The 25,059-nt window shown below is 46.5% G+C and overlaps 1 protein-coding gene across 2 annotated transcripts in view; it reads right to left on the bottom strand.

Annotated features, from left to right (window-relative positions):
- Scml4 (Scm polycomb group protein like 4) overlaps positions 1–22,195 on the bottom strand; it is a 91,918-nt gene extending 69,723 nt beyond the window's left edge. For both annotated transcript variants that reach the window (XM_028769027.1, XM_028769026.1), the window contains exon 1: positions 22,067–22,195. The gene's annotated coding sequence lies outside the window, so the exon portion shown is untranslated. The remainder of the gene's footprint in view (positions 1–22,066) is intronic.
- Positions 22,196–25,059: the final 2,864 nt, after the last annotated feature.

Raw genomic sequence — 25,059 nt, forward strand, 5'->3', positions numbered from 1 at the left:
AGGTCAGAGGAGGACCTCACATGACAATCCTCTCATCGTTCAGACATGTTCTCTGTTGCTTGTCCGCTGCTTACATCAGCCTAGCTGGCCTGCAAGTGTCAGGGAATTCTCCTGCCTCCACCCTTCTTCTTCCAGTATGAGCGCTGAGGTTATAGACGGCTCCTACAGGAACTGAGCTGAGCCAGGCTGGACAGCAGCCTTATTTAAATTCTGTGCGCCTGTTATCTGCTTAACTCTCAACCAGTTTCATCTATTTTTAAAAATTTATCTTTGAACTTAATTCACACAGAATTCCAGAGTCCAAAAATTGTGAAGATGTCTGTGCTGTACAGTTTGTCCTAAGTGTTTGGTCCCTTTTCAGTGATGCTTGTATCACAAAGTTCAGAAATGGAAGGAGAACAGTCAGAGGCTGGGGCTTTTATTTATTTTACAATGGTAGAGTCAAACCCCAGGCTCTTTTTTTTTTTAAAGAATTATTTATTTTATGTATATGAGTACACTGTAGCTGTCCTCAAACACACCGGAAGAAGGTATCAGATCCCATTACAGATGGTTGTGAGACACCATGTGGTTGTTGGGAATTGAACTCAAGACCTCTGGAAAAACAGTCAGTGTTCCTAACCACTGAGCCATCTCTCCAGCCCAAACCCAGAGTTCCTGAGAATATTAGACCAGTGTTCCACAATTGGGCTATACTGTTTGCCCTGGAACTTGAGGGTTTTTTTAATACACAGTTGTTTGGACATTCATAATATTTTCAAATTGATTGTTTCTCAAAGAAAAAAAACATATTTCTCTCTCTGATTAGTTTTATTATTTTACTCTTGTTAATACATTGTGCATGTGTGTGGCTTGCATGATGGGACAGTACATGTGTGCATATGTACATACATGTGTGTAGAAGTCAGAGGACAACCTCAGGGTGTGGCTCCTTAGGAGCTATCTTTTGTTTGAGATGAGGTCTCTTTGGTCTGTAACTTCATCAAATAACTTAGGGCAGCTGGCCAGTGATGTCAGATACCTGATTGGCTCTGCCTCTGTCATGCAGGACCAGGGTCGGAACTTCAGTCCTCCTGCTTGTAATGGAACCACCTGGCTACAATGTCTCTCCAGATCCTTCTAATTTTTACTAATTTATTTAGTCTCTCTTTGTAGCTCAGACCCTCCTGAGTTCTGGAATTACAAGTATCTGCCATTGCACACCCCTCTGCCCTGTTTTGATGTCTGTCCTGTGACAGAGGGTGCTGGAGAGGACTGCAGGTCTGGGAGAGGAGGAAGGGACCTTCCTCATTGGACTGTTTTTCCATAGGATGGCAAGTGGGTTCTGAAGGGAGCGTGGCTCACCATCAGATCTAGTAACCATTCACAGTGCCCTCCAGACAAAGGGGTCTATATTTCTGGTTTGCAGAGGCTGGTTGGCAGGGTCTGTACTTCTAGTTTGCAGAGGCTGTGTTTTCAGAGGCTGGTTTTCAGAGGCTGGTTTGCAGGGTCTGGTTTGCAGAGGCTGGTTTGCAGGGGCTGTACTTCTGGTTTGTCTGGTTTCTGAGTTTATCACTGCTTCCTTTCTACTCTCAGGAAAATCCCCTTCTCTGCAGACACCACCTTAGGGTGTTTTATATAAAACTTTTCTTATCCAAATTGCTGTTGTGGCTCCTGGCAGCATCCCAGGATCTTCTGGACTCCAGCCCCTCCCAGCAACCTCTTGAGATTCAGGTTAATCTCCTTCTGGAATCTTCTATTTAGAGAAGGACCCTCTCTCATTCTAGACCCTTCTCACTCCTTGCCTGGTCTCCAAACTCTCTCTGACACCCTAGTCCCAACTCCCATGGTCCCTTCCTCATCTCCTCATATGGCTGAGCGCACTTAAGCTACCTGAGCGCACTTAAGCTACCCTTCCAGGGAGCTCAGCACGAATCTCTCTAACCGGCTGAAGCCTCCTCTTTCCTCCCATATTTATCTGAGTCCCAGGGTGAAAAACTACTCCAATGTAGCTCTCCATTACATAGTAGACAAGGTAGGGTTTTCCTGGAATACAATCTGTTAAGGTTTCCATCACTTTTCCCACTGACAAAAATGATGGTCATTTTTCCAGATGTTTCCTGTTGCTTCTCAGGACCAAAGCTTCTACATCTACCCGGAGGCAGAGGTCTGTTGGTGTACTTGCTCACAAGAGAACATTTCTAAAAGAGAATACTGTCTGTAGAGCTATGAGTGAAACTGGGATGGATGGGTGTGGTGGTTTGAATATGTTTGGCTCAGGGAGTGGCACTAATTGGAGGAGTGGCCTTGTTAGAGGAAGTGCATCACTGTGAGCGTGGGCTTTAAGAACCTCATCCTAGCTCCCTGGAAGCCAGTCTTCTCCTGTTTGCCTTCAGAACAAGATGTAGAACTTTCAGCTCCTCCTGCATCATGCTCCTGCCTGGATAATAGACTGAATCTCTGATGTAGGAAGAATGGTGGCGCAACCTCTGCATAAATGCTGGGGGCCATACAGCCTCAAAGGCATCTCCTGCTGGAGGATCTAATTGAGGACTGCCTGAGAGACCAAGGATTGCTGCCACAGACAATGCCAGCTATTCGGGAACTGATGTCTAGAAGAGATGCTTTCTTGGGACCAATGGGGCGCAGGTAGGGGGTATTAAAGGAGCTTGCAGCAATGTTCAGAGGAGCTTGCTGCATGTTTCTCACCTGCTCTGGGAGTCTGTGCTGTTAATTCCAAGTCACCTCACCTCCAACCCCCAAAGGCAAGTAGAGTCAGGCAGTGGTGGTCAAGGGCACAGGCAACACTCTGATCCTTATAAGAGTTGCCTTGGTCACGAGGTCTGTTCCCAGCAGTAAAACCCTAACTAAGACAGTGGGGATTAGCACCTGGGAGTGCAGAGCGAGAGTCTTTCTGTGGTATCCATTCACTCAGTCATTCACCCACTTCTTCAGCAAATGTTTGTCTAGTTCTCACTCTCTGGCAGTATTCTGGGTACCAAGGATATAGAACGAATGACAACCAATGTTACTGGTCCCATGGAACTTATCTTTCGGTGGGAAGAAGCAAACCATTAAACAGACATGGAACCAGCCATGCTGAGAAATGCTGCAAAGGCAAGCTTAGAAATGGCAGGGAGGGTCTGGGAGGGTCTCTCTAATTAAAGGAAACTCAAGCAAACTCCAAGACACTTAAAGTCCTAAGAATGTGTGATGAAGACATTCTAGAGAAGCAGAATTGGGGCTGGAGAGATGGCTCAGTGGTCAAGAACACTGACTGCTCTTCCAGAGGTCCTGAGTTCAATTCCAAGCAACCACATGGTGGCTCACAACCATCTGTAATGGGATCGGATGCCCTCTTCTGGTGTGTGTGAAGACAGCTACAGTGTACTCGTATAAATAAAATAAATCTTTAAAAAGAAAAGAAAAAAAGAGAAGTAAAACAACAGGTAAAAATCCCTGGGGCAGGTGTCGACTTAGTGTGTCAAAACTAACAAGCCAGGTACAAGATGAAGGAACAGGGCTGGGAATGAGGTAGAGGAGACAACGGGGGCCTCAGTGTTAGATTTTCGCGCGCAGCTTGGAACAGACCACAGCAGACCAGACGGTTCCATGAGGGGAGTTTTTTCAGGATATAGGGCAAAAGTGGGGGGAGAGATGGAAGTTGGCGGGGGAAGAGAGAGAGAGAGAGGAGAGAAGTAGAGGCCAGCCATGACCACGTGGAGAGAGGGGGAAGGGAAGGGGGGAGGGGAGAGGGGACAGAGAACCTGCAGGCAGGGGGATCAAGGGGAGCAAGGGGGGCAGGCAGCCCCTTTTATATCGGGCAGGCCTACCTGCCTGTTTCCAGGTAACTGTGGGGAGGAGCATACCTGGCTGCCCCCAAGTAACTGTGGAGGTGGAGTTTAGACAGAATACTAACAGTTTGGTCTGGCATTATCTGTCCAAGCTACGTGCAAAAATCTAACACTCAGTATTGCTATTCCTGTGTCACTGAAAACATTTTTTTTTTTTTTTTTGAGCTGGATGAAGAGCCACTGGGCATTTCTGAGCAGAAACACAACTGGAGCGCGCTCTCTCTCTCTCTCTCTCTCTCTCTCTCTCTCTCTCTCTCTCTCTGTGTGTGTGTGTGTGTGGTTTCTAAGTGTCATGACACTCAGCTACACTACAGCTCTTACCACATTTTAAAATGTTCACTCTGACTGTACAGCTACATAGTGAAGAACCAGCCTGCCTCCATCTTAGGCTTAAAAACCATCTATAATAAAGACAAACTAGTTTTTTTTTTAAAACCTCTGTTTCTCAAGGATTGGGCTGTACTCCACCTGTAATGTTAACTACAAATGGTTCTATATTGTCCAGAAAACAGCAACCATACTTTTGTTTAAAAGAAGTTGTTTATAATCACCTCAGGCTACTACTACCTTTGTTTGAGAAGGTTACTATGACTACCTGTTGTTATGACTACTTTGTTACGCCCACTTTGCAACTGTGTCATTGTTCCAGGAGGTCATTATGATTAAATTGTTATGATTATGTTCTGTTTCTGTAACCTCACCTCTTTTCTCCCATTTGAAACCTGCTACCCTGGAGCTGTAAAAACCTTGTCTTCCTCACACCCAGTTCTGACCTCTCAAAACCCACTCAGGGGGAGACATGAATGTACATGAATTAAACCACCTGCTTTAGTTAATTTTTTTCAAAGAATTTAGCCATGAAGGTCTGGGTCAGTGGTCGTTCTCCTCTCCTCTTTGGGATTAACTATAGCCTGTACTGACACACTCATTTTCATTTAAATATAAACAAAGCCAAGGTGTTCAACTTGGATAGCTAAGCAATATAACATAAACCAATACAGCAGAGGCCTGGTGATATAATCCTAACATTAAGTGGAGGCAGAATTGTTACGTTAGATATTTTAAAACAGCAGCACCCAATCTGTCTTGTGATATGGGGCCGCCATGTTCCAGACTAGGCAAGGCCTGTGGCCACTCGGCTCAGACCACTGGCTCAGGCAGCCAGAGACACCAGCCCTGCCACCCATGAGACGCCAGCATGGGAGATGGCTCTGCCAATCTTCCACGCTGTCTCTACAAAGCTGGGCTGTGCCCAGACCATCCCGCCATCCACACGGCCCGGTAAGAAATGAGACTCTAATGCTTAAATGTTAATCAAAGGCTTTACATGTTTACTAATGCTCAATAACAGTATGCGCATACCATTAGAGGTGTTTCCCAATTAGCTAACCTAAATATAAGTTGTTACCCGCGACTGCTCTCCATACCTACACGGCTCTTCATCCTCCTACATCTCTGCTCTCCATAGCTCCTCCTCTTCCTTTTCCTCTTCCTCTCCTAACTCCTCCCACCTTAGCTCCTCCTACACAGAATGGCCACATTTACCTGAGGCTAGACTCCAGGGCAAGACAGGCTCCAGAACTCTGCTTTTCAGTTTGAATTCTGGCCTGTCCGATGCAGTGTCCAAAGGGGAGTATAGAGAGAAAGTGCCAGATAAAAACCACAGTATGCCATTTGTTTATTCTCAGTTATCTAAACTTACGTATGTGCATATATGAGCGCATATGCATACCTCTATTAATTTCCTAAATTGACTTAACTCTTGCCGTTTCTTCTAACAGAAGATACTACCTGGCCATCCCTTTTTTGAGCCTCTTAAGAAAAAAATTATTTCAAAACTAGGGTCCTCAAGACAGATTAGAGCCAACAGAATACAGCCCCTGTGTGAGTTGAAGATCTGCACCTCTCTGGTGTGAGGCTTAGTGCAAAGGCTGACCATGGAGCTGAGCAAGATAGCCAAGTGGGGTGATCTGAGTGTGGGGTGGAAGCAGCAGGAGATCCAGGAGTCATGGTCCTCCTTCCCTCTCCTCTCCTTTCTGCTTTCCTTCTGTAGTGGTACAAGACTCACACCCTCAAGGACTCCTTGGAAGTCAGGACCTTTTCCATCGATGGGCACAACTGACTGAATTCTTCCTGATCCTCTGCCGACCCTTGCTTCCCAGAAACTCCTCTCCCCTGGCCTAGCTCTGTATCATAGATTTGCAGAGAGCCCATTTCTCCTTTGGTAGAGAAGAATTCTGCCTATAGAGGGAGATCCCGATAAGATATACCTGAAGCCAGCTCCAGCACCTCCACTCCCTCTGGGACTCCCCGGGACAGGCTGCTTCAGCCTCATATCTCTTTTTAGACTCTCTTCTCTTCTTAGCATATGCAAAGGGATTCGTCCAAAGGTTCAGGGGGCATGTCCTAGGCATGAGCTCGACTCCCTGTTGCACCGTGCCCTGCATAGCCTGCTTCCCCATGCATGGGGCTCATCTGTGACTTGCTGGCCTTCTTGCTTGGCACCATAATTAGACTAAGAGTGTGTGGTGGGTAAGGTCATGTCCTTCCCACGTTTGTATCTATAAGGATACGCACAGAGCAGGAAGGCTACCAGTGAACGGGTGGATGAGTAAATGAGTTTGCCAATCTTAGGTGACCAGTATGCCACATAGATTCCTACCAGATCTTAATGAAGAAGAGACAAGGAGAAAGGGGGGTACCCAAATCGAGTATTTTTTAACAAAATAATAAACACTCCTTATCTACCTCAGTCTCAAAGACAGAGTCTCGACACTTAGCAGCTTGCAAAAGAGAAAGTCAACACATTGTTGAATGGAGCTTGCCTCGTACCAGGCCCTGGCACAGGCATTGATCACCTTGTTGGGTTTCTGTAACTCCCACAGGAGAGACTTGGCCCTGTGTGAGTTTCCCAGGACCCGTGACACTGTCAATGATAACCTGGGCACGTGCTCTGCACCCTGAAGTCTCCCTTTCCCATGTCTCTGAGAAGAACAACCACAGGAATAGACAGAGAGCAGGAACTGGGCCAGAGGCAGGAGTGACCATTTGGATAAACTGTAGGGTGATGACTAGCAAGAAAATGGAGTGCACAGTGTCAGGGCCCCGTGCTTGTTCCCATGAACTCTGAGAAAGATGGAGATGAGGAAAGCATGTTGCTGCCTTTTTGATAGAAGCAGGGGGAGCCCTTCAGGACCACTTAATGCAATTTCCTGGAACTCGGGTCCTGGCTGATCTGGTGGGGCCTAATGTTTCTGTTAGATGATAGGCATCAAGTACAGCTGAGAACTGGATCTGCTCAGACCCAGCCAAAGCCGCACTGTCAACCGGACTCTGTGTTCTAAGCTGTAAATTTTCCAGCTCAGCTCAGCAGAGGGTGATGTCAAGTCTCACATATGTAGTGAACTGTTCTATAGGCCCTCAGGTTGAGGAGCACAGGGCAGCTGTAACCCTGGCAACTGGAGCTGATGAGAAACCACCTTGGCTCTGAAGCAGTGTCTTCCCAGTGACCATAGGGACAACAGCATTGAAGTTTGACTTCTCTCAGACTCTAAGACATACTGAGCCCTGGCTCAGTCTGCCAATGCACCCTGAACTTCCCGCTTCATGTGCCACAGTAGCTAATCTGGGCACTGTCATCTCCCCTCTAATGAGGACAATGCCAAGACTCAGAGACACAAGGAGAGGTGACTTGTCTACCTGGACATTGGCAGGGCTATAATTCTCATCCTGTGCTGTCCAGACACTAATAGCTGGGGCTAGAGAGATGGTTAAGAATGCTCACACCCAGGCTCAGTGCCCAGAACCCACATGGTGGCTCACAACCCCCTGTAACTCCAGCCCCAGTAGATCCAATGCTTTATTTTGGCCTCCTTGGGCACTGCACACATATGGTACACATAAACTTATACAGCCACACATACATACATGTATACATACATACATACACACACATGTATACAGATAGATATGATAAATAGATGATTGATATGATATATGATATATATTTAAAAAACAAGAAAACACCAACAGCCTACCCTAGGACTTCATGTGCAATAGGAGGGAAGGAAGTAGCTGCCCTCAGAGTGTACCCACACTCAGAGTGTACCCTCACTCAGAGTGTACCCTCACTCAGAGTGTACCCTCATTGAGACAGTCTCACACATGAGATAGTTAAACTCCAACCTACAGAAACAGGAAACTGACTGTGGGCCTGAGCATTCCCATGAGACAAAGCATGACTGGCAGAAGACAGCGCTTTGTAGAAGAAGGGGTCTCTAAGGCCCGTCTCTTGCTCTAGTAGACACCTGCTCTCCATGTCCAGAGTAAGCTAGTCCATGAGTCTCACCTGTTACTAGCACTCAATAATCATTTTCATGCTAATTAATAAATCAAAGTCACTCTACCAGTTGACCTCTCTTTCTCCACTGACCTCCTGAGACACTCTTTCCCACTCCCTCAACCCGCATGTGCTGCCGATGCCACCTGGCCAACTCAAAAGTGGCCCATCTCCCCAACTCCCCCCCCCCAAAGTGTTCACAGCGGGTGGGCCCACTGTTATTGAATCTTCCAGGACTCAGTGTCCAGTGCTAGTACTTGTGTCCCTGAGCTGTCACAAAAGTGTTGGCTTTGAGTACTAAACTCTCATCCTGGCTTGGCACAGGCTTTTCACCCCCATTTAATCCCACTGTGTCACGCACCATGTCCCAGCTCCAAGCTAGAAGGAGGAAACCCAACGCTGGTGACCGTCCCACGACTCTAGGAGGCTCCCATCTGTTTCTCTTGGTTCTTGGCTCTTTGTGCAAGTGGTGTCGGTAGCTGGCAGAGCTCAGGGCTCTCCCCTTGAGTCCGTAGGACAGAGGCACTGTCCCCTCGCCTTGGGTTCAGAACACCCTGTGCCCAAGCAGCTGAAGCAGCACCGAGGGCAAGGAGAAGCACTCTGAAATGAGTCTCCGGGAGCCGGAGAACTCTGGTGCAACACGCCTACGCGTTCTCTGTTTAATACCCATACATTTCAGGGACTAGGTATGCTAGCCGCTTTCGACTCATGACGTCTTTATCCTTTCTGTGGTATTAAGTCTCAGGATGAAAGAGGAGAGAAAGAAAGGAACCTTTTCAAAACTGTTCTGGTGTCCATCATGGATTGAAGCCTTTCTGTCGATCTTTGCTACCATTTGTCAAAACAAGGGCTGGGATGCAGACAACTGAACGGCTAATTGCTGTTGGACACAAGCCCACAGAGCCCCACCCCCTCCTCCCAGCAACTCTTGGCTCTCCTCCCCAAACCCTACCCGTAGCAGCCACACAGGGTCTAGATGGAGGCTTGCCTTGGGTCCACTTAGAAGGGCTAGGCCTTCCTCCACGACCACAGCCCCTGATATTCCCAGGGCCTCTAATTAAAATGCCTGCGGCAGAAGCTCCCGTTTCATTGCTGAGGGCTCTTGAAGCTTTGGCTAATACTCCATACAGACTAACGAAACGCTGCCTCAGCCTTTCCCGCCCCACTTCGTTCTTATTGTCATATTTATTAGCCCAATCCAGACACTGGTGAGAATATCTAAAAGGCGAATTAAGCACTTTCGCCCCGGGGTGGGCAAGGAGAAACGCTTGGCCGTGTCTTTGTGGTTCCCAGACTTGGTTTGCAGCCTGAGCTCACAGGCCTCCTGGGCACAGGCCTTGGCAATGCTGCCCATGTCGGGACTAGCTCCCTCCAGCTTCCATTCCTGTTCCTGTAAAATGACCAGGTTCTTGCCACTGCTTGAATTCAGAGAGCAGTGGTATTTTCTGTTTACTAAAATTCAACAACCTACAGCACATCTGAGAACTAATTACAGTCTGGGAGGAAATAAACACCAACTTTATTCACCCATTGTATCTTAATTATTAGCCTAATAATTGCATGATATTTGGAATTAAATCTCCATTACTCCCCATCCTCCTCCTGTCTGTCTGTCTGTCTGTCTGCATCCTTACACAGAATGTCATCAAATGAAGGCCTGACACAAGAGAATGTCAGGGCACAGAAAGACAACGAGGAAGGTGACAGTCCTGGGGGAGGGTGGAGAGGGAGAAGGGGGAGAGGAAGAAGGGAGGGGAAGGGAAAGGAGGAGGAGGGGCAAGGGGAGGGGGCAAGCAAGGTCTCAGCAGCTCTTTTCATTTGTTCCTTTCCGTGTGCTTTATCCATGATGAGCGACCGCGCTAACACAACGGTGTATAGCCAGCCATCACTACACGTGCACTGGGGACGTGTACCCAAGAACCATCTATAACGAGGTAATCATAAGCAGTAGACATAGACTATGATGACATAGTTGAGGACACGGTAAAATATTTGGCAAACCAAGTGTAAGGAATGGAATGAGGGGTTGTAAACAGTTGAGTTGACAGGTGACATGGCTTAGCAGGTAGAGAAGCTTGCCCTAAACCTGCGACCTGAATTCAATTCCTGACACCCACATGACGGGAAGGACAAACTGACTCCAGAAGGTTGCACTCTGACCTCCACACATACACCATGCTACACACACACACACACACACACACACACACGGAGGGAAAACATTTTGAGTGACTAAGACTTACAAAATTCATGTTGAAATTAGATCTCCATTGCCACCATATTAAAATGTTTGGCCCCCAGGGAGTAATTAAGCCAGGAATGGTCTCCTCCCATGAACTGAATTAGCTACCCCATAAAAGAACTCAAGATTTAAGAACCACCCCTGCCTCTTCCCTCTCTTCTTATACGAAGATACTGTGTCTTGTCTGAAGGGCCCAGAAATGTGAAGCCATCTTGGAAACAGAGGGCGTCCTTCACTGATCTCACTTTGCTCCTAAACTGCCCAACTCCAGATCTAAGAGAAACAAAGTTCTGTTATGTATCAGGCTAAGATAATCAGATCTTATGTCTTACGAAGGTATCATCAGTGCAGTGTGCAAACCTGGCTAAAGGAAGAGGGAACCAGACGTAAGGGTGCCGAGCTGTGGTCCTGCGGGTGCCAGGAAGCCTGAGCGAGGGCAGTGGGGAGGAGGTGGGGACAGGGGAAGCAGGAAGCTCTCTTACAAGTAGCATCCGTAAGGTCTTGTTTTCAGACTTGAAGTCATGGCGTGAGGAAAGTTGGGAATTCTCAACTGTTGTCTAGGCAGTTGAGGAGGGAGGCCATGACACTTTTCATGAGGACAAAACAAAGGAGGAAGAGGTGTGGGGGAAGGAGGTTGGAATGCTAAGGTTAGGTTTTCTGTGCAGCAAGTAAGCAAGGTTGTCTTTTAGGACAGTTAATATTCCAGCTGAGGGACAGGGCCAGCCACAGAGGACCTCAGGCTCACGACTGTTTCTAGTGACCTCCCCATGTCTGTAGATCTACTGACTCATCCAGAAAATATAGTGTCCCCTCTCTAAAGCTCCAAGGTCCGTGTGGAAGGGGCAGTTAGCCAGGGTTTCTCCTCAGGTGGGGAGCAGACATCTGCCTGGCACCTGCCTCTGTCCTGGAGGCTCCGTCAGGGGTGTGGGAGTTGTCACCATCCATAAGAACTGAAAACCAAGGTTACCCACCCTCAGTCTTCTTCCCATAGCTTTCTACACATCACCTGCCACACCAGGCAGGGATCAGGAAGCACCAGAACTCTCCAGTTGAGGTGTTTGGTATGAAATACGGACAAAGGAAATCAAAATCTCCAGGACTATCTCTAACGCCCAGGCAAGCTGCACTAGCAAGCCTTCCTCTCGGGCTTAGCATCCACGTGTGACTGAGCAGTCTGCTTCCGATCACCCACAGCACCCACCCGGTGTGGGCTGGAGTCGGGCGTTCCCAGTGATGCCTGTTCAAAGCTGTCTATGCTTGACATCACCTTGTTCACCATCAAATTAAGATGTCCTCAAATTAACTGGTCACTGTTGACAGCTGCTTTGGCATAGGATTCAGGAATGCAGGATTGCAGTTCTGACCCTGGCACTGGTACCACATGGAGATGTTTAATTCAAAGGCTCTCAGACTCAGGCAATGGAGCAGCTCACTGGGAGGCTAGCCAGCAGAACAGAGCTGGAGTAGAGAAAACCTGGTCTGAAAGTGTGACTCACAATTTCCACTTGCCTGGAACTCTCACCGTCAAGACTACTCTCCAACTGGCATTTGAAACATCTTAGAATGGATCTCGTGGTCCACTAACAGGTAGGACATTGGACCTGACTCTCCAAGTGTGAACTCTGGGGTGAGATTTGGGGACATGAAAACCACCTTTTCTGCTGAGAGAGAGCTGGAACCTCTGTGGGCCGTGCATGACTGGATCGAGTAGAGCAGGAACAAGACAGGCGTAAATATCCAGGAAATGTAGGCACCTGCTCAGTGGAAAGGCCACTAGGAGGCACGGTTACCATGGTATTTACAGGGATGTGGATAAAATGAGTCAGACTTAGGTATGCACTGCCATTGGCTAATTTGTGTTCCTTTCATGTACTGAAGTCCTAACTGGCAATGTGGCTGTGTTTAGGGGCAGGTTGCTTACAGAATTAAGTAAGGGTTAGTGAGGTCACAAGATGAGGCCCCAAACCAATAGAACCGGTGCCTTTAAAAGAAGAGAAGGTGGCCTGGGAATATTTAGAGCACATTTTGCTTGTGGAAGACCCAGGTTCAGTTCTAGGCACCCACATGGTGGCTCACTGTGGTTCTTTCTGCCCTTGGGGATTGTTGACCCACACCGGTCCATAGATGGGGGTTCGGAAACCCTGTGAGTACATACAGTGGAGAAGACACATCAGGACCAGCTGCAGAGAGGCAGATCAACTTTAATTGTGGTGATTCAAGACTTATATAATTTGGGGAACCAAGGATAGAAACATCCAGGATGGGGAAAGGTCGCCGGCTGAAGACTTAGGGACTGTACTGCCTCATTAGCATGGGAAAACATTTCAGGAATCTCAGGTGCCAGCTGAATACAGGTTCCTATCAGGAGAGAGGAAGTTGAACACATAATCTAACTAAGGCTACGCGACATTCTGCAGGTAGAAGCGTTGCTTAAAGGTTTCTGAAGCACCACAAACACTTAACTAGAGTTGAGACTCACTTTGGATGCCCTGTTGCTGCTCTGATGGCTCCCTGGGCTTGACCATCGAAGTCCTTGGACAGCATTGTGGTCGCACACTCTCCTTACCTCTTTCTTTCCAATTCTATGAAGCCACTTTTAAAAAGTGTCTTCCCATAAGACTTGCCTTTTTGAAAGTAATACTGCATGTTCTGCAGGCTTGTCTTCTCCGCATCTCTCCCCTCAAAGCCTCTGAGGGCCTCTCTTCTCTGCACCTCTCCCCTCAAAGCCTCTGAGGGCCTCTCAGGCTCCTCTGAGCAGCTCTGTGGTCCTCCCCTTGTCCGGCTGGCACACGTCACCATTTGAATCAACTGAGATTTTTATTTTTTTAAGAGTTAAAACCTTTTCTTTCTATTTGTATAGTGTTTTCCATGCCCATATGTCTGCGTGTGCCATGTGCATGCCCTGTTTCTGAGGAGTCCGGAAGAGAACATCAGATCCGGTGGAACTGGAATGATGCCCAGATGAGAGCTCCTGTGTGGACACTGAGAACCGAAGCCAAGTCGGCAAGTGCTCTCGGTCAGACGTTTAAGGAGGCGAGAGGAAGTAACAACAATGGAGAGTGGCCTGGCCCACCGGGCTCAGCAGTGGTGAGAGCAATGGGTTGGTCATGGTTTCACTTGGCTCAAGGGCGGAGGCATAGTAAGCATGTCTGTCACTAGGACAGCAGAGACAAGTGGCTCTCCTGTGCTGGGGGCGCAGCACCACATGACAAATGATTGTCCTGTTGTATAGAAAAAAAATCCTAATTTTTCTGAACATATGAATAACTTCAACTTACATATCCATCTAGCCTGTTTTCTGTTCCTCAATAAAGGACTTGAAGCTAATACTTTATAAAGAAAAGAAGTATTTATCTGGCTTCCAGGTTAGAAGCCTGAAGACATGAGATTGGTTAGGCTGATCCGACAGACCTCTGATGAAGGCTCCCTTGGTGGCACTGCCTTGTGGCAGCTGACATCCTGATAGGACTGTGTGCAAGAGGAGAAGGGGGCATGGAGACACAGGAAGCCAGAACTTTGGTCAAGCTTTCTATTTTTACAGTTTTCTCTCTCAGGAACTAACCATGGTCCTACCAGAACCACAGTAGTCCTTTCTAAGGGCAGACCTTCCAGTGGCCTAATCACTAGACCTAGGCCTCACTTTTTTTTAATGAGACATTATCTTTTTAATTTTTTTTTATTTATAATGCATTAGTGTATTACCTGCATATGTGTCTGTCTGGAGGTTTGGAACCCTCTGGAACTGGAGTTACAGACAGTCGTTAGCTACCATGTGGGTTCTAGGAATTGAACTCGGGTCTTCTTGAAGTGATCTTAACCCCCTGAGCCATTTCTCCAGCCCTAGGCCCCACTTCTTAATGCACCACCCTGGGCACCCAGCTCCCAGCCCAAGTACCTCTGCGGGCGGCGGGGTGGGGTGGAGGGGAGGGGACATATTCAAGCCATACCCAAACCCTACCAGAGAATTTACTCTCCAGGAATGTAACTGGTACCCAGACTGAAGGCAGGCTGCTTTTAATTTTGTCCAAAGTTGCAAGTATTTACCATTTCAGGAAGTCACATGGCCAGCAGCAATGGCAGCTAGCGTTAGCAGTTACAGTCTGCACTGGGAACTGGAGTCAGTGTCTGTGTTACCTGGGAAGCTTTACAAATCTCTCTGCCTTCATCCCTCTCTAGGTTTCAGTTGGGATCCACATGCTATCTTTCCTAAGATTGCAGGTGTGAGTTATATTATCTGGGACCTTCACTTCAGGCTTATAACCAAGGGTATTAACAGTATTTGTAATAAAAAGGAAGGAGGGAGGGCTCCCAGCTTTAACAACAAGGTCTCAATGCCGCACACTGTCTTTTACGTGGGAAGGCAGCAAGTGCTTTCCTCTTGGAGGTAGACAGGATCTGGATCAACGCAGGCTGGCTGAGCAGGAGCAGCTGGTGCTGGTCAGGAGAGAGCTTTCTTCTCATCCTTTGTGAGTGAAATGGCCAGCCCATTGCTCAAAGTGGAGAAGGCAGATTACACACAGCCACACAGTCCTCACAAGCTATTCAACAGAAGCCTCAGTGTCCCCTTCTGAGTGACAGAGACAAACAGCTCATCAGGGGTTGACATCCTAAGTGGACTGGACAAGGTATTTGTGGTGTTACATTGTCTCAACAAACACAAATACCGACTTGTTACTGTAGACATTTACAAGTTACTGATAACTTAGCACTTGCTAAGCCCGGTTCAATGCTCTGTTTGATCCAAACCACCTTGGCAGTGAGGGCTGACTAGGAAAACCATCTCTAGGAAGGATTAAGTTCTAGAATTTTCAAGGATGCCCGAATACAGGCCCAGGTCACACTGGTAAGCAGTCAGCTGGCTTTTGTAAGTCAAGTCTAGGCAGCTCCACAGATCTGTCTCTGCAACTCCACAGTGCTGTTCTGAGGGCAAATGCGAGCCCTGGGAAGATACAGAAGTTGCTGGAAAAGAAAGCTGGGGGAGCACTGGAGGAAAAAGATGCCCTTGCTTACAACTAGAGAGGAAAGGTAGAGGCTGATTTGTCTGCATCCTGCAAAGATGCCGCACAGAGGCCAAGCCCTGCTCTCGGAGGCAGACCCTCAGCCGCACACCATGTGGGTGTCTGGGGTTTTCCTGGGGACAAGGGCTCAGATTATAAGTTCTTGCTTTTAACTTTCTTCAGATGTCCAGCGTTTCCCCCTCAAGCACATAGTTTTCATTGCTATTTTTAGCCTTCTGTCCCTAAAACAGATCGAGCTGGCTGGAAAGCAGGCTTACTTGGGCCTGTGGTCTCCATACAAATGCTTCTTACCCTATCCATTATCTGTGTTCAGGGAAGAGGAAGGAAACCCTGTACCTGGGATTGGCTGCATGAAGCAGGGATCAGAGGGCAGGAAACTTCAGCCTAAAGCGGCCCTGGATTTGCTTCCCTGGGTCCGGGAGCCACATAACTAACGTGCAATGCCCTCTGCTAAAGCCAACCAGGAACAGCCAGGTCTCTGATCCTATGGAAACATTTTTCTTTTCGGACTTGAAAATGGCATATATGGTTATAAAAATGATCTGACCTATGTCCAGAAATAGTTACATGTGTTTCAAATGATCATAGTTCTAATTTATGTCATACTATCCTGGTCTCAAACGAGTTATTAGGGATTCAAGTTCCTAATATTTGACCTGAAAAGAGATTTGGACCCTTGCTGGGAACACACACACACACACACACACACACACACACAAACACTCAAGAGCATATGTAAATGCATGCACACATGCCAACACCCATACTAACAATAACATGAAGGACACACAACACAATATACCACACACACGTGCACATACAAATGCTCTGACACATGCATATACACACATGCACACACACACACACAAGAGCATGTGCACACTTGGCAACACTTATACTAACAATAACATGCTGGACATACAACACAATATATACCACACACACTTACACACAGTCACATGCACATACACACACTCACACACATGTGCACAGGTGCACACACACATGCATGCAAGCACACAGGCACACACATGCACACACACTCACACACAAACACATGTACACACACACATAAACACAGGTACACACACAGGCGTGCGCACACACACACACACACACACACACTCGAAGCAGACCTTTCTGAATGTACCTTTTCCTGACTCGCCTCTCACAGCGTGTCCAGCTGTTTGACCCTTTACTGGACTTGAAACAAATGACTTCCACCTAAGAGGGAAGGCAAGAAAAGAAAGAACCTTCCGTGTGTGCCATCACTGTCACTAGCAGCCACTCTCTCTACACATCACACCCCACTTAATTCCTCACTGTCCCTTCTGAAGAGAATTTATCCTCATTTGCTCTCCCTAAGCCAAGACACACATGTTCCCAACAAGGAAGAGAGCAGAGACCACGGAGCAGTGTGGTTGAGAAGGCAGCCTCTTTTCAGGAAGCCAAGCAGGATGAGCCTTGGGGCTGGAGATGCCTCAGTCCAGTCGGTGAACTGGCTGAGCAAGCATGAGAACCAAGTTTGGATTCCCCGCACCCACATTATAAGCCAGGCATGGTGCCGCAAGCACTGAATCCCAGCACTAGGGAAGCAGAGACAAGAGACTACTCCTGGGGGCCACTGGCCTAGACAATCAGCAAGATCCAGGTTCATGAGAGACCCTGTCTTACACAGCAAGACACCTATTGAGAAAGACACCTGATATTAACCTCTGGTTTCCACAAACACAAATACACGCAATGCATGTATGCATGTGCACACACACAATGTATGTGTGCATGTGCACATACATAAACAGACAAAGAATAAGTCTTGCATCTGATACAGTAGTAGCCCAGAAATAGTTAGGTCTAAAGGGATGTTTCAGTTACACAAACTTCTAATCTCGTTTCCAAAAATGAAAAGCATGAACCCCACCACTGACTTCTACCATGTGTTTTCCCTCTATTTCTTCCTTCTCTTGCCAACAGAAGCATAGGCTGCCAGGCAAAACAGGATTCAAATCCTGAGGCCACCCCAGGCTGGCTGAGGGGCCAGTGCCATGGCGGGGCCTCAGATACGGCCACTCTGAGAACACACACGGCTGGGGAATGGACCTGGGCGCAGCTCTCGATAGGGAAACACACATCTCATGTTTAATACCAGTTTTCTCGTTATAGACATGATGTCGTGGGATGGCATGTGAGTAAAAGAGGAAGGAAATGAGAACCCTCGGCTGAGAGCCATGGCCGTTTCTCTCCAGCGGAACATTTTTCAGACCCCTTCCCTGGGGGTCTGCCCCAACACCCATTGTCACTTACACATAGTGCCCCTCTCCTCCCTCCACTTGGACCCTGTTGGGGCAATTATTTGCTCTGCCTCACTTGCATCTGTCCCTTCATAAAATTTCTTTCCAACTTTCCAGCCAGGTGCATCTGTTTTGAACCAATGAGATCTCTACATAAACCAATCAGCATGGGGAGAGAGAAAGGGAACAGGCTTTGGTCACCAAATATTCAGCCCTCAAAAGCCGAGTCACTATCAGGGGTCTGGGCAGCCATCATTGCCACCTCTCAGGGCACACTGGGGCCTCTTGTCCCAGCATGTTGGTGTTCTTACTACAGTCAGCTGCTGTGACTTCTGCAGAAAGCGAGGCGGGTCCTAGTTCTCTCTGAGTCTGGCAGCAAGACCGCACACAGGTCCCCAAATATCCACAACAGCGCAACAGAGTCCAGTTACCTGATCTATAATAAACGTAAAAGCCAAAACATCACCTTCACTCACGTGCTTCCTAAGTGAAACTTTCTGAAAGAGGGTGGCTGAGGAATTGCAGAGTTGAAGAGAGGTGGGCATAGGTTTCCAGGACCAGATTCCTGTGACACTGCAGCAGCCAGGGGAAGCTACACCAGACAGGCCTGCCCAGAAAGCCAAGGGGCACGCTCCCCTGGCTTCAGGGCGACACCAGGACTCCGTGGAATGACTTTTCAATTTAGTACAAACTCAGGACTGCCCCTGGATGAGAAATTTTCTTCTTCTCTTAAAGATAAACCCAAGCTCGTGGCTAAAGGGAGCTGATTTATTCCAAAAGGCGCACCTGACTAAATGCAGGGGCATTTTTGTCTCAGTGGGAACTGACTGCTTAGACCTAGACACTAGCATCCCAACCTAACCAAAAAAAAAGTGTGTGTGTGTGTGTGTGTGTGTGTGTGTACGTGCGTGCTCGGGCATGGATATGCGTCAGTGGTTTTGTTGCGCTTTCTCTGAGATGTGGAGGGCTGACTCCTACACCCAGTAGCCATCACTATGGGTAAATCAGCCAAACTGCAAACCCCTGGGCGCAACCGAAAAAGGTCTCCGACCTGTTCTTCCCCTCAGAGTCTCCTTCCTCCTAAGTCTTTGCATCTGATCACCCACCCGCGCAAGCTTGCAGGAATGCAGGGGAACACACCCGCTCGCTCTCCAGAACGGAAACCGAGATAAACCCAACATGAATGAAACCGAGGGCTGTGCATGCGCCCACAAACCATAATTCATCACCATGGCTTCCAGCCAGAAAACTGGGGCTTGCTGAGGAAAAGGTAGAAACGGGAAAATGAAGAAAGAGAAAGTAACTAATTCTAATGCAACTCAAATATTCCGAGCGACTCTGGGTCTCAGAGATTTCGCCAGGATTTGAGTGATCTTAAAGGTCTTTGAGCCACAACTGAAAATGCCACAATAGATATTTGAATTAAAAATCACTAGCTTTGTCAAGAGACCAATTGTTAAAAATTGGCAGCATTCCATAGAACTTAGCAGGCGGCACACTGCCCGGGGCTGGGGAATCGCTAATTCTAGAGAAAGCTAATTATCACCTTATTGATAAAAGGGTAATTTTTAAAGCTTGTAGTATGGCTTTTGTGTCTCATTAATTAAAATTTAAAGTAATTTACTAGATACCCTGGCGGCTTCTGTAACTTTATATTTGCACCAAACCATCTGATTTTTCTTCCTCCTAGGGACCATTTGAATCCCCCTGTCTCTCCTCACCTGTCTCTGAAAGAAAAAAAAAATTAAAGGAAGGGAAATGTGTAAATCTCAAAGTCTCTTGGGAGACTTTGGGATTAAGACATAAAATATCCAAAGAAACTTTTTTTTTAAAGCTTTCTCAGAAATACTCAATTTGCCCATCAATAGAAAGAAGCCTACGCACTCACACTTGACAGGAGCCTGTTCTCATAGACATCACTCCGGAAACAGGAAAATGATTTTACATTTCCCTTGTGGGAAAGGGGTCTGTCTTTATCTTTCATCCCAAATCAATTCTCAAACTAAATCTAAGAGGATGAAAAAGGAGGAAGTTAAAATTCTAATCTCCAAGGAGCACACAGCCCCGCTACCCAGAGGTCATGGGATGTTGAAGCTTTCAGAGGTAGCTGCTTGTTCTAAAGTATGCATCACAAGGAGTGTGCACACGTGTGTGTGATACACCCTTGGATCTGGCGAAACAGTAGACAGACCTAAGAAACACTCTGAATCTTGTGTTCCACACCCCAGCTTTCTAACAGAGAAGCTATTCTTCAGTGAGCAATCCTTGTTATATTTTCTTAACTTATTGCAGTTAAGAATTTGAGATCCAACAGTAATATTAAGAAGAAACAAATAAAAACCACCACGTTATGAAAGGTTGAAGGCAATCTGGACATGATTTTCTGACCATTTTAGTAAAAAAAAATTTTTTTTGTTTAAACTTCTGTCTTTGTCTTTTAGGGTATTGTTTGAATTTTTATCACATGCAAGCAGTATTGAATATATTAAAAGTCCTTGGGTTTTTTTTTGTTTGTTTGGTTGGTTTTTTTCTTTTTTGAGTTGGCAAGATCAAAGAGAATGAGTTGAGGTGGTGACACTTGGGTTTGGCTTGTTTCCCCAGAAGTCTGTGACCTCCAACCTTCAGCCCCACAACCAAAACCAGAACGTGAAACTGTTGCTGCTATCACTTACAGAGAATACCAGAGGCAGGAAGACTGCGGGAGGAAGCCACGCTTGCCCACTCATTCTTCCCTGGCTTATTACTGCTCAGATACAGCTTTGAAGAAAATAAAAGTAATCTTGATGACATGGATGAGAAATTGAAATGTGGTAAAACAACTAAAATTTGGGATTTTTGTGGGATCTGTGTTTCCTCTTATGACACAAGTCAGACAGGCAGATACTTAGAGAAGGTTCCTACACACACACAATGTTAAGAGTGAGAGAAAACATTCATGTTTTAAAAATTAGTTGACTGCTATATTTTAAAAGTAGATTGTAAAGCTACCAAGCGACTTCTCTGCATGGGGCATCTGTGTTTACATTTTAGCTACATTTTGGTGGCCACTCAGTGTTAGTTTTCTAGGTAATTGCCACTCAGTAGCTGTTACTCAGATAGACTGAGCCATTTCTACCAAACAACAAACACACAAAATGTTCCATAAAATACTGTCTAAAACATGCACTTTCTCCTTCACAGTCATCTCTATACTTCTACAAGTTCTCCAGACATTCTGTTTTGTTTTTAGTGAGGAGAAAGTCTTAAGGAGGAGAAGGCAACTATGTCTCTTGCTTGCCCTTCAAAAAAAATCTTTCCTTCATTGAGAAAGGAATTAAAAATACGAAACACACAACAACCACATCTGGATCACTTTTCACGTATCCCAGCTACAAAGCCCTGTTTTTCAGAGAGCTGCAGATGGTCTTAGCCCTCTTGAGAAATAGCATGACCCTAGAAAGACAACACAGCAAGCCACCTCTGGCTGATTGTCGAAAATAATGGCAAGAGCTTACACTCCAACAATCAATGCTGAGTCAAATCTGCTTACTCAGCAGCCCGCTCCACACCTGTACTCACTGGTCCTGTCCATCTACAGAGCAACCTGTAGATGACACTAGAGGCTGCAGGCAGAACGAAGGGAAGCTAGTTCAGGTCACATAGTGCTGTGTGGGGGAAGGAGGCAATTTTGTCTTCGAACTTGGGAAAACTCCAAACATTCCATACTAACCTGGGATTTTTTTTTCCTCCTAAAAACCTAACAGCAGGAACTTGCAAGCAATCAATAGTATCCTTATCTACGACTAGTAAATTAGCAACCAACAAAAACACATGAAATATCCCATCTGCAACATTCAACCTAAATAAATAAAATCCAACTTAGAAACAAATGCTTTAGTGTGTGCTTATATCACGCCAATTTTAATAATAAATTTTAGGTAAGTATTTGTAACCTAAAACATACTACAATTTTTAAATTAATAAAAACAAAATAAGGCAAAATTATTATTAGAAAAATACAAGCAGTTATCTGAGTTCATATTTGAAAAAATAGAAACTTTGAACATATTTACACGCAGACTTAAAGAGCGGTACATATCAAAAATGTATATAAACTGTATGTTTCTATTTTACGTCTTCCTTCGAAACACAGTTAAGAAATCAAACATTGTATTTTGCAGGTTAGGATCTGAAGTTTACCCTCGGGGCTCAGTAGTTTTAGCACCAGACACTGGTGCGTTGCCACAGAGGCAGGCATGCAAACCCTCCCAAATAAACTAAAGCAGGTAACCTGTTGTGCTGACAGCCCAAAGAGAAGGAGCCGTGTGTGACAGCACACAGCCTCCAGCATGCTTCTCCCTTACCTACAGCTTGGTCACAGAGCCCTGATGAGGGTGTTGCTGAGGTCAGGAGTGTTGGCTTAGAAGACAGGTGACTTCCTGCACAAGCACTGTGAGTGTGGCTTGCAAAAGCTATCTTCCACCCGTGTGCTGCTACGGCTCACAGCTAGTCGCCAGCAGCCCTGCTCGCCGCCGCTGCAAACACCTCATTAGACTAATGCATTCAGCACAGGCAGAGCGCTCGATTTACCATAGCTACAGCAGTGAATTTCCATTACGATGACAGCTGCAACCGCATCATGTCCGGAAAACCAGCCAACCACTGGCTTCTAAAGAACACACACATTTTACATGCAGAAGGCAAGGACTGTGTGTGTGTGTGTGTGTGTGGTGTTTTTTCCCCTTCTATACAGACCAGCTAAGAGAAATACACAGTGCAGCTTTTTGTGAATAGAAGCTGACAGGTAATGACACTTCTGCTTCTTAGATAGTTACTTCCTTGTAATAGACTGAATTATGTCACAATAGTCAGAATGGGTGTTTCCTGCATTTCAGTTTCCATGACCCCTCCTCCGTTGCCATAGAAACCAGACTGTAACATCATCTCTTTGTCCCAGTCCTGCAGCAGTGAGGGCCACACCAGTCTTATAAGGCTGTTGTGATCCGACAAGGCTAATGTTTGGCTTCGGGGGAAAAAGAAAGAAAGAAAAAAGAAAAAAGAATGCTATTCCAACAGAATAGCCAGAATACTAATAACAGAAAGCCTGTGTGTAATCAGAGATGTGTGCTTATACTGGTGACACACCCGTGGCTGTACCTGTCAGCTCTAAAGCTGCCTATCCTACATTTAATGCCACATGGCTCCACATCTGTGTATGCACATCTGGAAGTGTTTCTCCATGCCCAAACACACTTGGGACCTGCCTGGGGAAAGGCTGCTGTCTCTCCTCCATACCCACTGCCTGTCCACTAAACCAGCTTATACCAGAGAAGGGGGCTTTTCTCCTCCTTTCTCTTTATAAAGTGAGTCGAGGTTTTCTGGTGCTGCCTTCATTCATCTGGGGAAATGAGATGTGTCTCAAGCGACTCCTACAAGATGAAATGCCTGGACTACAGACACAGGCTGTCTACCGGGCTTACTTGTAGGCACAGGCAGAATGCTTGTAGCCAGGACTGACCATCAGTTAAGCTAATTTGGAAGGTCTGGGTCACAGCTTAGCCAATTACTGGGAATATGAAAAATTTAAAAGGACCTACAATTTGAAGTTAAAATTAAATAGATACCGGAAATTGGTGGTGCCAGTCTCCATTCCTACCAAGTGCCATAAAGAGTCACACAGTTGGACCAACAGAGTACTATGTGTCCCCTTTGACATCCAAGGGGATCGAAGGCTGAGTTAGTGAAACAAGGTTGGCCCACAAAAGCTCTCAATACATTTCCATTTTATGAAAGATATAGTTTGGCCCAAGTAGAAACTATTAGGGTCATGGGAGACAAACTTTGGGCTGAAATTCATGATGTAGACGTGGAAAAGTAACATGTTCCCAAAGTGCAGATTTGTGCGGGTATGGAAGACGGCTGGCAACAGTCAGAGCCCTCTCCTCACAGGAAGAGGCCTTAGAGGAGGTGCTGCGCGTCTGAGGAAAGCATTATGGGTTCACCACTGGCCTACAACAACTCTTTTACACTTGCATTTAAACTGTCAAGGGTTTTGTCCTTTGAAAATAAATCTAAAATTGAAGGGGAAAAGTAAAACTAAAGACAAGGAAGGCAGGCAGGAAGAGAAGAAATCCACACCCTTGCTTCATTTACCTGTTGAGTTTTGATGCTTTGTTTTATTCAGAAAAATACAGTCTCGGTAGTTTCATTTGGTCGAGGGAGTGTTTGTAATTTCATATAACTGACTTCATTTAAAGAAGAAAGGGGCCTAAGAGAGGAGATGAGAAGGAGAAAAGAAATTAGAAACCAGGGGTGCAGCCAGGGGTGGGCTGCACACCTATGATGTCAGCATTCAGAAGCCTGAGGCAGAAGGAAATGGGCCAGCCTGGGCTACATGGTGAGTCTCAGGGCAACCTCAGCTATGGAGTAAGGCCCTGTGGGGGTGGGAGGGAGAACACTAGGGCCGGATGGATGGTTTAAATGTGGTGTGCACCAAGCTTCAGCCACAGCGGTGGTCATATAGACTCACAGTGTTCCACTGAAGGGCGCCTTAGATGAACTTGGGTAACTGGTGCTCAATTGGATATGGCTCTTTCAACAAATAAAATCAACATTTCTTAAGGAATCAACCCTATAAGAGAAAAGGCTTTGGTAGACTCTTACTCCAAAACCCTCTGGTTTTTCTTTCCCGGGAAAACTCTGAGGGGCCCTGACTCTGATCTGCATACTCCACCTTCACGCAGTTGCTGTCTGTGTGACTCCTCCTGCAGCCGGGTTCGCCACTCGATGGGTCAGCTTGGCAGTCACATGTGACCTTGAAATTAACTAAAGCTGACCTGAAATACTTAAATATATACTACTGAGAATAACGGTATGTACAGGCAAGCATGTTATTCAAATTCCTTTCTTCTTAACCGTCACCACCTTAAGTTATCAATATTTTACAAAATATTGAACTTTTTTTTAATTCCAAGAAAATTTTAAGTTTAAGTTTTTAATTTTAACCGTCACCGCCTTAAGTTATCAATATTTTACAAAAATATTGAACTTTTTTTTTTTAATTCCAAGAAAATTTTAAGTTAAGCATGTCAGAGAAAAAAAAATGTTGTGGAATGGCAAGTATCAGCCAGAGGCTTCTTAAAAGGCAAAGTGTCCTCCTCCTCCTCCTGCCCCTCTTCCTCCTGCCCCTCCTCCTCCTGCCCCTCCTCCTCCTGCCCCTCCTCCTCCTGCCCCTCCTGTCCCTCCTCCTCCTGTCCCTCCTCCTCCTGCCCCTCCTGTCCCTCCTCCTCCTGCCCCTCTTCCTCCTGCCCCTCCTCCTCCTGCCCCTCCTCCTCCTGCCCCTCTTCCTCCTGCCCCT

The sequence above is a fragment of the Grammomys surdaster genome, unplaced genomic scaffold, assembly GCF_004785775.1.
Source record: "Grammomys surdaster isolate TR1022 unplaced genomic scaffold, NIH_TR_1.0 190, whole genome shotgun sequence".
Classification (NCBI taxonomy): domain Eukaryota; kingdom Metazoa; phylum Chordata; class Mammalia; order Rodentia; family Muridae; genus Grammomys; species Grammomys surdaster.